Below are 14601 nucleotides of genomic sequence, written 5' to 3'. Positions count from 1 at the left end.
CTCTGATTAGGCTAAAAAATTTCCTTCAAAAGCTTGATAAAGGAACTCTGTGTGCATTCCAAATCAAATACTTCTCTTCTGAATAATTACAATATTGCCAGCTTTACATGGACTTCTCATTGTTGGACTGACTTACACTTCCTGCTCCATTTGGCATTCCTCCTGTGCTTGCATGCTGGACCTACTTTAGAAGTTCCATTTTTACGTTCTACGTAACAAGGGTCCCCCTCCTTTCCATGGCAATATCCAACTCCTATAGGTTACCCTCATTCCCTATATCAGATCTATATCACTCTCCAATAAAGTAAAGGGTATTTTACATAAAAATTGATACAGGAATTGAATAAAAGAATAAATTGAATTTATAGAATTCTCTGACCCCCTTCAAATATCATAAAGGAAAGATTTTGCTATCCACATTGGGCTATAGTTGACTTTTCCACTATGCATTCTTTCTCAGCCCTACCTCCAGATTTCTAAGATAATAATAATGTATATATCTTATCTGTCTTAAAATATTAGATAATTTATAATAATAGTTGGAAATGTTATCTGAGGTGGTAAGGAAATATATTTTTTCTTTTTCTTCTAATAGATTGTTTTTAGAATAGTTTTAGATTTGCAACAATTGAGCAGATACTACAGTTTCCATATAGTCCCATCACAGTGTAACCTATTATTAATATCTTGCATTAGTGTAATGCATTCATTACTATCAATGAACTAATATTTATATATTGTTATTAACACAAGTCTATGATTTACATTTTTTAGATTTTATTTATTTTTTAGATTGCAGGAAAGGGAGAGAGAAAGAGAGGGAGAGAAACATTGTTTGGTTACCTCTTGCACACCCTCCATCAGGGACCTGGCCCAAAACCCAGACATGTGTTTTGACAGGCAATTGGACCAAGGACATTTTGGTTCACAGGCTGGTGCTCAATCTACCAAGCCACACTAGCCAGGGCCCATAGTTTACATTTGACTTCATTCTTTGTGTTACAGTTCCGTGGATTTTGATAAATGCAGAATGTCGTGCATCCACCATTACAATATTATACAGAATGTCTTCACTGCCCTAAAAATCTCCCTGTGTTCCACTTGTTCAACCCTTCCCCTTCCTCCTGAAACCCTGCCAATCACTAATCTTTTTATTGTCTCTATAATTTTGCCTTTTCCAGAATGTTGTATACTTAGAATCATATTGTATGCAAGCTTTTCAGACTGGCTTCATTCATTAAGTAATATGCATTTAAGGATCTTACATGTCTTTTTGTGGTTGGTAGCATATTTCTTTTTAGCATGGAACAAGTTCATTGTGTATGTGTATGTATATATATAATAACTTGTTTACCCATGCACCTCTTGAAGGATATCTCGGTTGCCTCCAGTGTAATACAATTATGAATAAAGCTGATATAAATGTTCACATGCACATTTTTTAGTAGACCTAATTTTGTCAAGTTATCTAGGTAAATACCTTGGAAGGTGATTGCTGGACCATGTGGTACGATGATGTTTAGTTTTGTAAGAAACACAAATCATTTTTCGAAGTGACTGTACCGTTTTGTATTTTTACAAATAAATAAGGGCAATTACTGTTGCTCTACATTCACACCAGCACTTAGAATTTTCATTTATAAGGTGTTTTTTTTTGTTTGTGTGTGTGTTTAGCCATTCCAATAGGTGTGAATGTTGTTTTGAATTATTTTATTTTTTGTTTCTCTTCAAATGTGACAGCCTATTGAAATACTCAGCTGTATTCCTGCTAAATTAAAAATCAAATTTAAGCTCTGTATGTGCCTAAGTTTTATTTTTAAAAATATTTTTAATTTATTTTTTAGAGAGAGGAGAAGAGAGAAAGATAGGGAGAGAAACATTGATGTATAAGGGAAACATTGATCAGTTGCCTCTCATATGTCCCCAGCTGGGGACCTGGCCCACAACTCAAGCATGTGTCCTGACTGGAAATTGAACCAGTGACCCTTCAGTTCACAGGTTGGTGTTCAACCCACTGAGCCACATCAGCCAGGGCCTATATGGGTGTAATTTCTTTTTAAAAGTGAAGTATTTATAAATCTAGAAATCTTCTCAATAAAATTGGTGATAAAGTTGATTGACTATGAGTGGAATACAACAAAACTTTTTCTAATCCACAATATTATGCAACCTGAGATTAAATCAGACACAATAAGTATCACCATCTTGAAAAGAGATGTTTATATTACTTCTATTATAAAGAGCAAGCCAATGTCAGCCTAAGCATAAGAAATAAAAAGAATAAATGCATATAATTTGACCTTTTTAGAATCAATTTCAAAGGCACTAAAATCATTTTTGCTGAGAAAAAGAGAAGAAAGGCTTCGGACACCTGTCAAACACATGATTTCTTTTCAATACGGAAAAGGTGATAAGTAACTTTCTAATGGTATACATATATTTTTCCACAAATTTCTTCATAAGAAAAGATTTAGAGATGACATAATCTCCATTTTTATAATTTAGGAATTTCATGAATAAAAACTTACTATATAGACTCACTTTGTACACTGGAGAAGGAGACAAGAGCTTGGTGAGGGTTTGTGAAAAGCAAGGACCTAATCAATAACTAGTAGATTCTTCTCTTGAGGCATGCAGGGTGACATGAAAAGATAATGGGTTTTACAGATTGACGGACTGAGAATGGAAAAAAAATTACCGTCTGGTACATAAGATGCTCAAGAGCTCTGTAGAGGTTTTGAGGTAGTTAACACACACTGCAGGTTGGAGTTTACAAGAAGCAGGGTCTTAAAACTCTTTTTTTGTATATTTCACTTTAATTGTTGCTCAAGTACAGTTTTCTGCCTCTTACTCCCATCCCAGCACACCCCTCAGCCTTCGCCACCTCCCTCACTTTTCCAACCCCCTCTCTTGGTTTTGTCCATGTGTCTTTTATACTTGTTCCTGCAATCCCTTTCCCTTTTCTCCTGGAATTCCCTCCCCTCTCCCATCTGGTCACTTGTCAGCCTGTCCTCTATTTCAGTTTCTTCGGTTATATTTTGCTTGTTTCTTTGTTTTGTTGATTAGGTTCCTGTTAAAGGTGAGATCATATGGTATTTGTCTTTCACCGCCTGGCTTATTTCATTTAGCATAATGCTTTCCAGCTCCATCCATGCTGTTACAAAGGGTAGGAGCTCCTTCTTTCTTTCTGTTGCATAGAATTCCATTGTGTAAATGTACCATAGTTTTTTGATCCATTCATTTACTGATGGACACCTAGGTTGCTTCCAACACTTGGCTATTGTAAATTGTGCTGCTATTAGAACTCTTTGAGATAGAAGCGAGTATGCATGATGTTTATTACAAACTGCTCTTGTGATCAACAGCTGTGAGAGAAACGGGAAAGAAACAAAATTGAACAGGAGATATCAGGCTGCCAGCCCAGCCCAACAACCTCAGCCAAACCTCTGGAAGTTCTAAAGCTGAAATAGCCAAGAGAGTTACCCTACTTTGAGATAAATGAACCAGGGCCTTCTACACTTGCCTTGATCTACCCTTGAATGGCGACCACCACTGACAAGGCCATATCTATGTTCACCACAGTCCTCCTTGCATCTAGATCATCCTTTTTTTCATATACATTCAGAAGAGGTTCTCTAGGATTCTAGTGAGTCTCTTTTTTCTGGAGTAAACTTAGAAGAAGTCTAAAAGAATACACATCAGTCCAGACCACTGCAGTTGGTCTTCAGGATGTAACTGACAATCTACCTCCTCCTAGTTTTCTATCTATATTCCTTTCACCTCCAGGTGCTGGTCTTAGTGACTTGCCTGGCTGTGTGACCTAGATTCTCCTTCCTTACAAGTAGGGGTTCTTGGTCACAATGGCCTTCTCAAACCAGGATTGTTGCACTTACCTATCTAGCAGAACAACTGAGTAAGGGAATATCAAGAGAAGCTCAATTCTACATGCCCACCATATTCTTCCCTGCCCCCCACCAAGTAATAGCAGTCCTAGCTCCACCTGAGGATCAGATCAGCTACCCAGAACAAGTTGCTTGCTGATCCCTATACATAAAAAGACTAAAATACCTAAGCTGCTTTATTGTCAGATAAGCTGATTTATGTGTCTTCTGGCTGGAGAAGTCTCTCTTTGGGAACAGAACTTTTAACCCTACAGAGACCAGATTTGTAAAAATTGTTGGGGGCAGGGATAAGCCTAAAGCAGGCTGATGCAGCCAGAGATGGAAATTGCGCCTATATAACAGGACATCTGTGGTCAGAAGTTTCCTGCACAACAGGATATCTGCGATTAGAAACATTGTAGGTGCCTAGCCTGAGCACACGGGCGGCACACCAATCAGTGCCTTGATCACGCGCCTATCATGCGCCCCCTAGCCTATCCCAGTTAAGAGCACGCCCCAAAGCTACCAACCAGAGCTACTTCCCCCTATCTGCCTTCCTCTACCCTCCTCTATATAACTCCCTCCATTTTAAAATAAAACTGGCAGCTTGATCAGAATCCTTTGACTTGCTGTCGTTCTTTCGCGCCTCCTGTCCCATCCCTTTTCATCCGTTACAGGTACTTCGGCGGACCCCGTTGACTGCCTCGCGGGCCGAGGCAAAAAATGGAATAACTAACTTCCCGCTAATGATGACGAGTGTAGCCACTTCTGCTTCTAGTCGTTGGTTTCCAAACTCATGTATTCTCTACATATTTGGAGCACAGCACCACATAAAATGGTTTGCTTCAAGGCATATACAGCAAACTGGAGAATAGTGTTCTATTCTCAAAGTGCTGAATAGGAGCTGGCACATGCACTGTGCCTTTAGCTGACCATTTCACCACTTTATCAGATCAGTAGATACTAAGTGATAGAGAGTGTGATATAAACTGCAAATCCATGTAATATTCTCATTATTTTCCTCTAAAGTGGGAAACAATATTACGTGAGATCCAGTGCTGATAGACAAAACATTCTCTAAGACCCTGGGTACTGGTGCTGCTTAAGGCCATGCCAACAGGAAAGGCAAACCTAGGCACAGAATGTGTGTCTATTCCTCTTAGAATGGGTGTCTGTTTACTTCAGGTGGAAAAGGACCCAGTGTAGTCAACTTGTCATCAAGTCATCAGTTGTACTATTCAAGAAATGTACTACATTGGGATATCAGCATTTGTCCTTGTTGCTGGCAATTTAGACATTTGGCATCAGTAGTAGCTACTACCTCAGCCTTGGCAGATGAAAGCCTGCCCATCCTTGTGGATCCATGAAGAGTCTCCATTTCTGCCACTGTAGTCACTTTCTTCATGCACCCATTATGCTAGTGCTGAGGTGACCTATGTCAAAGACTGGCTGACACCAACTGGCTGTGTCATTCTGTCCTCTCCATTATTATTGATATATCTTCTATGGTAAATGTACTTTAATCTAACATGTAATTCTAAGAAATTCTCACTTTGTGCTTTCTCTCATTCATCTACCCATATTCTCTATCTCAGACCTCCTTGTCCCTGATCTTCTACTCTTTCTTCTTCCAGGTCCATGACCTTGTGTGCACGTGTGTGTGTGTGTGTGTGTGTGTGTGTGTGTGTGTTGTGTATACTAATTGTGGACCACTTCTCAAATGACCAGGTGCATAACCAGGTGCATCACCTAAAACCCTGCCTTTTGGGAGAATCTCTCTGTCTTCGCTGACTTTCAAGACCACTTCTGAGTGAAGCTGTAATGCAGCTGCTGTCCATTTTTCCCCTTGTCCCTACATATAAATCTGACTCAGCTATAAACCAAAATCTGGCTTCTCCTTCTTCTATCAGCTGCTCATAGAAGGTCTTCATACTGCAATTAATATAAGCTAAATGTGGGTGCTGGTCCAACAGTGGTAGGTGATAAGAGCCTGAGCTACCTGCTCATAAACTTTGTTGTACTCTCTGGTCCTGTTCATTAGTGATCTTGGATAAACCACCCCCAACTATGATGGCTATTGCTGTGTCCATTGGTAAGTCAAAGATAATCTGGTTTATTATGGTTGCATAGTAACTTCATTTCCCATAATCAAATTTACAAGTTAAAATACAGTGTGGGCTCAACAACCTCAGGTAACTCTATCAAAAGATCTGAGTCTAGAAAGGCTCAAAAGAGTAGTGCTGCATTAGGCTTGTATGGACAGTCTTTTAATCCTCTGTCTCAATTTGCTATTAGATTTGGGCTGGCTGGAAGGCATGGCTTTTGGTAAGGTAGTTCTCTGAAGCTGAGGCGATGTTTGAAGGAGGTAATAGACAAAAATGTCTGCCAGCACTCCCAGCAACTAGAGAGATCTGGATGTCATGTATCTACTCCTATCTCACCATGGGAAGGAGAAATTTTGGATTGGTGGAAGAGAAGAAATTTAGCTTGTCTCTAAATCCATAAATACAATTATCAGTCTTCCAGTTTTCCATGCATCCAATTCCAAATTAGTTATAAATAATAAAATATTATTGTCAAGTAACAAGTTGAATAGTGACACATTTTAAAGTAGAGGTAACCTGTGCACATACAAACTAATTTATGACAATAGTGACACTATAAAGCAGTGGGTAAAATGTTTTTTTTAATTTGAGGTTTTTAAAGTTTTTTTATTTTATAATTTTAAAAATATACAAAGAGTAAAATCTACTATTTGTGCATTGGACAGGTATATAGAGTTGTATAAACACCACCACAACCATAAAACAATTTCATCACCCCCCAAATATTCCCTCATGCTTTCCTATCTCCTGGCAACCAATGCCTTCTTTTCTATTCTGATAGTTTGGCTTTTGTGATCCAAATGGTAAGTATGTGCCAGAATATCACATAAATAAAACCTGCAGTATGTTTCCTTTTGTCTAGCTTCTTTCTCTTAGCAAAATGCATTTGAGGATTATCCATGTTGCTATACCTGTTAATAATTCATACCTTTTATTGAAGGTTAGTTGTAAATTGTATGTCTATACCACAACCTTTTAAAAATTATTTCTTGAAATACAATTGGCTTGTTTCCAGTTTTTGTAGATTATGAATAAAGCTTGTATAAACATTCACATGCATTGTTTTGTGTGAATATAAGTTTTTATTTCTCTTGGGGACAACAACTATCATTTTAATAAATGATGCTGGATCAATTGGATATCCACAAGAAAGAAAATTAACTTTTCTTTTACTACATACAAAAATTAATTACTAGTGGATTGTAGGTTTATAGTGAACTATTCCTTAAGTGGGGTATAAAAATATTAATCATAAATAAATATTTTATTAAATCAAACTATATGAAAGTGAATAAATTTTGTTTATCAGGGATACTATTAAGAGATTGAAAATGAACAAGTCCCAGAGCAAGAGAAGAAATATGTACACATCTGACTGACAGAAGGCTCATATTCAGACTTTACACATTGTTTGTATTAGTCAACTAGAAAATGTAGGCAGCCTAAGGGGAAGGTGATGGGTGAATGGGTAAGAAAGCTCAACAGGCAACTTAACTGTCTTTTGAGTTGTGTACATTTTGCATGTGCATGTGTGAATGTAATGCCTATCTGACCCCTGGTTTTGTTGAGAAAGGGTTTCCTAAAGCCTTTCTGTCCTCTTGCTGCCCCCCCCCATTGCTGTCCCACTCATTGAGGTAGAGAAGTTTTCTGATTGGTAAATTTGGAAGAAGTTGGAGGTGCATAATAAATACAACCAGTCATTTCCTTTGTTCTCTTCTATGGGTTTCCCAGCCACATGCCTCTTTTTTCAGCAATGACATGAGATCAGTGCCTGAGGTATTGAGCCTGCAGTGGGGTCTGCTCTGTTCATGATGCTTGACCACGATGAACTGGAGAATGTCTATCTTCTTAAAGAGTTAGGTAGACAGTCCGTTTGGCTGTTACACTGAAATAAGACTTTCAACAGCCTTTCTCATTAACAATGGCAATGATAAAGGCCTTCATCTGTCTTGCTGGGTTTTATTCATCTTGTTTTTTGGTTTTCACTTTCTCGCTCAGTTCAGAGGCAGAATAGGGAAAGATAGGAAAAGGGGTGCTGATTTCTGAGCATTCTCAAGATGCATATAAATATATAAACTCTAATATGAATATGTTCATAAAATTTTATATAAATGGAAAAAATCCTTCTCCATGAGTTTTCACTTATCTGAATCTTCCTTGAATATTCACTGAGGCTTCAGAAATGATGAGGAAGAGGAGAAAAAAGAAAAGGAGAAGAAATGAAGAGTACAAAACATTAACAATAGTTTCTGTTTATTACATGACATGTGTCAGGCACTTAGTTCATATATACAGGTATGCCCAGAAAGTATCCAGCCTTGTTCTATGAAAAATAGATAAATGTATTAGAGAAGATTTAAGATACAAGAAACATTGTACATAGGACAATGACACCTTGGTTTCTTTCAAAGTAAGCTTCACACTGTTCTTCCAATTGCCATCAGCTGCCCCATTGTATTTTCCTGAATTTCTTCGTTGGTCTAAAACCCCTTCCTTTTCAAAGGTGTTTTTAGTTTTGGGAAAAGCCAGAAGGCCCAGGGTACCAAATGAAGGCTGTAGCAGGGCTGAGTGACCTGGGTGATTTAATATTTCACCAAAACACTCTGAATAAGACATGGTTGATGAGTGGATACATTGTTGTGATGAATCTGCCAATCACCAGTTGCCCATAGCTGCGGCCTTCTGCATCATCTGAATAGTTTCCATGGAGGAATGTTCAAGCTTAATGCAAAATTTGATGCAGATTCATTGCTCTAATTAGGCATTTTGAATGTGATGAGCACACAGTACACATGCTCACTCAACAGCATCTACTGCCCCCACTGACTAGTACTGTGAAGTTGTAATTGTTCACACATGCACATTCTGGTCCACTCTCCTTGGATGCCAGGTTACATTGATGTTGTGCAAAACATGCTCGTTATATTAACAATGATTGGACTTTTCCTGGACAGACCCGGGTGTCTTACCAAATTAATCCTCTTAAGAAACCCACTTTACAGATAAGAAAACTGAAGCTAAGAAAAATTAAGCAAGTTGCCTAAGACCACAAAACATAGTAAAAGTTTCATTTTTCTATACTTTCATGCCATTTTCTGACTATTATTTATCTAGCTCTTGCCATTTCTTGGCATATGGTACTATCATTTTTTCTACATGTTTTCTGTCTTATGAAATAAATTATTAGCCTCTTTAAAATATAGATTATTTCTTATTTAAATTTATATGTACAGTCTCTGAGATAATGCTCTGGGCACAATAGGTATTCAGTAGATATTTGTTGGTGATGTCATAGAGCTTATAAAAAATAAGATCATAAGATAATTTTAATATTAAAAATGTGACTGAACATGAGATAAGAAATTTGAAATTGTTGTGCAACCTTGGTGGATAAAATAGAGAAATCCATATCTGCGCCACATAAACTACAAAAGAATATATTACATATAAGTAAAATGTGTAATAAAATTTTTAAGGACTCTGAAAATCAGGGACGCTACTGTGTACTAGCCATGAGACCTTGAACAAGTCTTTAATCTCTCAGAGATATTTATTCCCCTCATCAGAACGAAATTGCCTCTTCCTGAAACGGTTGTAAGGAGTAATAAAACCTTGACAAGATTAAAAACTGTAATAATATGATATTATCAATTTAAATTATCTATTTGATAATACTATATGATATGTATGATAAAGTATAATACATAATATCATGACATGCTATATTTATATAATATTATTAACACATTTTATAATATTTATTAATGTTTTGGTCATAGCCCAGGGTGAGCTCTCAATAAATATTAAGCCTTATTTTCTAGACAGATAAAATGTTGTTATTGTCACTGATACGAAGTTGCTACTTTTTTCCTCTTTCTGTTTTATTTTCTCCTCTTGCCAGTCACTTCTGTTCCCAGGCATATGTCCTGTCAGAACCATGATGTATTAATCAACTCCCTGAGGGAAAGTTTTTCCTAGTGCTTTTTTTCTGCCTAATTTTCCAAGCTCTTGTGAATCTTTCTTACTTAACCTCATCCTGTTCTTGCTGCAAACCTGATTCAGGCTACAGAGCCCAAACTGGCAGAGTGTTTGTCCAACAGCATGCATGTTAGGTCTTCTTCAGACCCGTGCAACAGCATGGAGTACACGCTGCTCATTCAGCACATACCTAAAAATGCTTATTGGTTGGAATTTAGCTTTATCATAGGACAAACTCACCTATACCATCATGTTTGTGCCCTTGCAAGAGCATTTACATCTAATATAATTGTCATCCTGAAGGCAAACTCCTAAAATAAACTTTACATTGATTGCTTTTTTTAGTAACAAAAAGATGACTTTTTAATATATTAAAAGTATAAGCTCATAATTTTAAAAATTCAAATAAAATAGATATGAAACAAAAACCAAAAATCTTCCATGACCCCACCTTTATTATTGCTAGAAATAATCACTGTTGATTCTTGTGTATCCTTCCAGAAAATAGCTATACAAACACACATTTGCCAGTTTTGCACACACCATGCTCCCTGAACAAATATTTATTCTTTTCTTAGTACATGTAGAATCTACTACTCATTCTGTTGTATACCATATTTAAGTATCTCTAATGTGATAAACGTAATTATAATAGCTGTGCTGGAATATAGGATCCACATTATTTATTTCAATTATGTTTATAGTATTACATGGAATGGGCATTCCATAACACATTAGGGAATTTTTCTGTTTATGAACACCCTGATTTTCCCGTGTGTGTGTGTGTGTGTGTGTGTGTGTGTGTGTGTGTGGTTACAAACAGTGCTGTCCTGAATGTGGTTTGCCTCAATTACTGCCAACTTGGGTCAACATTGATATATCCACAGGTGGCTTACAGAAAAGGGCCACAGTTCAGTTAAAGTAAAATCACTTTTACATTTTAATAGGCATGGTTCCCCAAGAGCTTGACTGGTTTACACTCCCGAAAGCAGGTATGGGAGTACCAATCTTAATAGTTTAAAAAAATGGCATCCTATTGTATTGCTACCTTACTTTGCATGTCATTTTTACAAGTAAAACTGAATATTTTTTCATTGCTTTCACATTTTGTTAACGGTGTGTCAGTGCAACTGTACTTTACATTCCCAGCTTCTTCCTGCCACCAAACATGCTCTCCAAAATGATGGCAGTCTTGTGTAAAAGGGGATTGTTTAACATACTAGCATCTGAGCAGTAGTTCTCTGACACTTTGCTTCAGGATCCCTGTGACACTCTCAAAAACTGAGACACCACAGTGCTTGTGTTTATGTGGGTTGTATCTGATGACATTTACCACACTAAAAATGTATTACTTGTTATTTAATATAATACTAAACCCTTTACAAGATAACATTAATAATTTCTATGAATAATAACTGTATTTAAAAATAGAAAACAGCTAAATTTCAGTATTCTGAATTCAATTTATTGCAATATTTTCCACTTTGCTTGGTAATTATGGGAAAAACAAATACTCTAATATGAGAATTTATTCTAGAAAATTTGGAGACTTAAAAAGTATCAAAATTGAAGCTAATACTACTTATGTTTTATTATGTTTGTGTTTTTCTTTTATTATTTTTGTATCTTCAATTATGTATCATGATTAGATCTAACATTGATTGTGACTGGGCTAAATCAATTATATTAATTATTTTCTACCAAAAATAGTGGTGGAAGTTCCATTTCTGCATGAAGGTATGCTAACAAATTTTTTTACAACTTTCCCTCAGGATTTGTTTCATCTTTTTTTCTATTGAAATTGAGAGTTCTGCACCATCATTTTTCCTTTATCTACTTAATTTACTATATACACATATAATTTTACACATATTAATAAATGTGATTTCATACACCTGTATTTCTCCTTTGGTTGCCTCCTCCAATTTTCTCTCCCCTTAGCCTACTCCTGTCATTTCCCTCCCTAACAATCCTGAGTAATCCTTGTTAGCAACTTAATATATATTCTTATTTGTTTCCATGCTCCCATAACAATGCACATTCTATGAACACACATAAATGCAAACATACACTTAAGAGTACAACTATTTTTTTCAAAAATATAATAATAGTATGTACATTTTTCTGCATCTTGCTTTTTTTCACTCAATAATTATCCATGGGGAATACCCACAAGGAAAATTAGTATAGTTTTATTTCATTATTCTTAAGGATTGCATAACATTTCAAAATTTATTCAAACAGTCATTATCCCACTAAGGGCATTTCCATTGTTGCTAGATTTTTTTTATTAATTAATTAATACTATTATGTTATATCCTTGCCACTCTGAACAATGATAAAATACACATCTTTGATGATATATTCATACATATCAGCACTTCTACTTTTATAGGGCAAAAGCATAGAATCCCAGACTGGAACTTCTGGGTCAACAGGTAATAAGGTTGTTTTTTTTCAAACTGTTCAATGGAAGTTGCAGATTGCTTTTCAGAAGGGATATAGAATTCACACTTCCATCAGCAAGGTATGAGAATATCCTTATAAGTATTCATCACACTTGTTAAATTCTTAAAAGTCTGACTGGTATAAAATAATACCTCATATTATTTCTGAGTTAGAATATCTCTTGCATTTTGTTGAAATTTTGAATATGTTCTTCTGCAAATAATCTACTCAAATTCTTTACATACTTTTTCATTAGTGAGTACAGTAGAATATTCACATGGGACTCTTCCTGCTAACAGTTTTAGCTGAGACTGTAAAACTGAGAACACTAGGTGCTATCCCACATTCCAAATCAAAATACCAGTTTTCCTATGCAAGACTTAAAAAGGGGTTATTAAAAACTGGTTCAATACCAATGGCTATGCCTCTACCTTGGCTCCCAGAGCTCCAGGAACTCAACACAAAAAGATTTGCCTCTTCCTAAGTGTCTGTGTACATACACTATATTTAACAAATTGGGAATGGGTTTGGGATATTGCTGTGATGTGTGGTGGTTGTATTGGGGTAGGGGGGAAGAGGTAGGTGGGAATGATTCAGGAGTGTTTGCTGTTAATACTATCTATCTTGTTCTATCTTGACTAAACTAAGCAGTTAACACTGGAAAAAAAAAGAAAAGAAAAAACTGGTTCAATAGACATTAATCCATCATCCAGGTCCAGGATCTTTAATAAGGCTAAGAGTGTACTAAAAGTTTAAAGAGATCAATAATGAGAGGTAAAGAAGTGATCAATCAAAGCAAAGATCAGACAAAAAGAGAGATTTGAACATGGTATGCTATTGGTTTTGAAGATGAAGGATAGGGGCCATGAGCCAAGGAATGTGAACCCCAAGACAAGGAAATGGATCCCCCAGGACCTCATGAATGCAGCCCTACAAATACCTTGATTTTAGTACTTCTGACCTCCAGAATTGCATCTTAGTGCTGAATTGGGGAAGTCTGTCATATATCAAGAGGCCAGTGGAGAAACAAGAGTTGAAATAAAAAAATCTGTTCATGGCCAATATATTTTCATTATACAAACAATACCCAAAGACGTGAATACAGCAGTGATGGAGTTATTGATCAGGGTTTCCACACTGAAGACTACCTGAGCCCAGGATATTACTAGAGCCATCTCTTATTTCCCCTACAGCAAGCAAAGCAAGATAAGGAAGAGGTATTCCATTGTGTACAAACTCCTAATGTTTATGCTGGCAAAAGTGGGTTTAACTCACATCATTGCTACGGAACTTGATTAAAAAAATTCCAGGCTTTTACAACTTGCCTGTGGACAACCTTAGAGCCTCAGTTTTCCTGCTTCAGTATATCCAACAAGAAATTCCAAGTAACAGAAATGCAGTCATTGTAGCTAAGTCTCCTGAAGCTCCAAAAGGGCCCACTCATATGCTGAGAAACTCCATCTGGGTTTAGCTGTAATTCATGGAGAGACTCAATATACAGTGCTGGTCATGGATGATGGTTATCACTTCTGCAATGGTCAAGAATGCAACTTTCACCTGGCCTGGAGTTGCTACTGATGATGGCCAATGAAGAGCCACCAATAACTGTAGTTGGAGACACTGATGGGAGCACCACAATCATAGTGGATGACATATTGAATGTGTGCAAAGTTTTGTTGCTGCTGTGGAGATCCTGAAAGACAGAGGTGCTCACATAATCCATCTATGTCATGGTCACCCTGGCATTTTGTTTGCAGAAGCCCTTCCCCCACCACCTGACTAAAGAATCCTCTATTGATGAGATGGTGACCAATACAGCCCTTTATGAGGTACAAAAGCTGCAGTGTCCCAAAATAAAGACTATGGTTGTCAGTCTCATTCTTTCTGAAGCAATTCAGAGAATCCACAATGAAGAGTCCATGATGTACCCTTTCTGAAACATCCCTGTGGATAACTAGCTTTCCCAGTTGCCTTGATTGTGGATCTCCTAAGAAATGCAGTACCAGCAATTATGTACACAGTGTTCCCTTTTAAGGGAGTCAGATAACCTCTCTTGCCAACTTTGGTTGGTAGAAGGCATTAAGATACTCAAGAGGCAGACAAAGCTAATGGACAAATGGGGTTAAATGTGTGCCCTCCTCATCCTGTTCCTTAAAGAAAAGTTACAGGCACTTTCCTGAAAAGAATCT

At 36.8% G+C, this 14601-nt stretch overlaps 1 pseudogene; it reads left to right on the top strand.

Annotated features, from left to right (window-relative positions):
- Positions 1-13399: 13399 nt before the first annotated feature.
- LOC123813541 lies at positions 13400-14370 on the top strand (annotated as a pseudogene).
- The last annotated feature ends 231 nt before the right edge of the window (positions 14371-14601 follow it).

This window comes from Phyllostomus hastatus, unplaced genomic scaffold, assembly GCF_019186645.2.
Source record: "Phyllostomus hastatus isolate PE091 unplaced genomic scaffold, TTU_PhHast_1.1 phas_contig_152, whole genome shotgun sequence".
Taxonomy (NCBI): Eukaryota; Metazoa; Chordata; class Mammalia; order Chiroptera; family Phyllostomidae; genus Phyllostomus; species Phyllostomus hastatus.
Note: the sequence above shows the minus strand (reverse complement) of the source record. Positions and strands in the feature narration are given on the sequence as shown.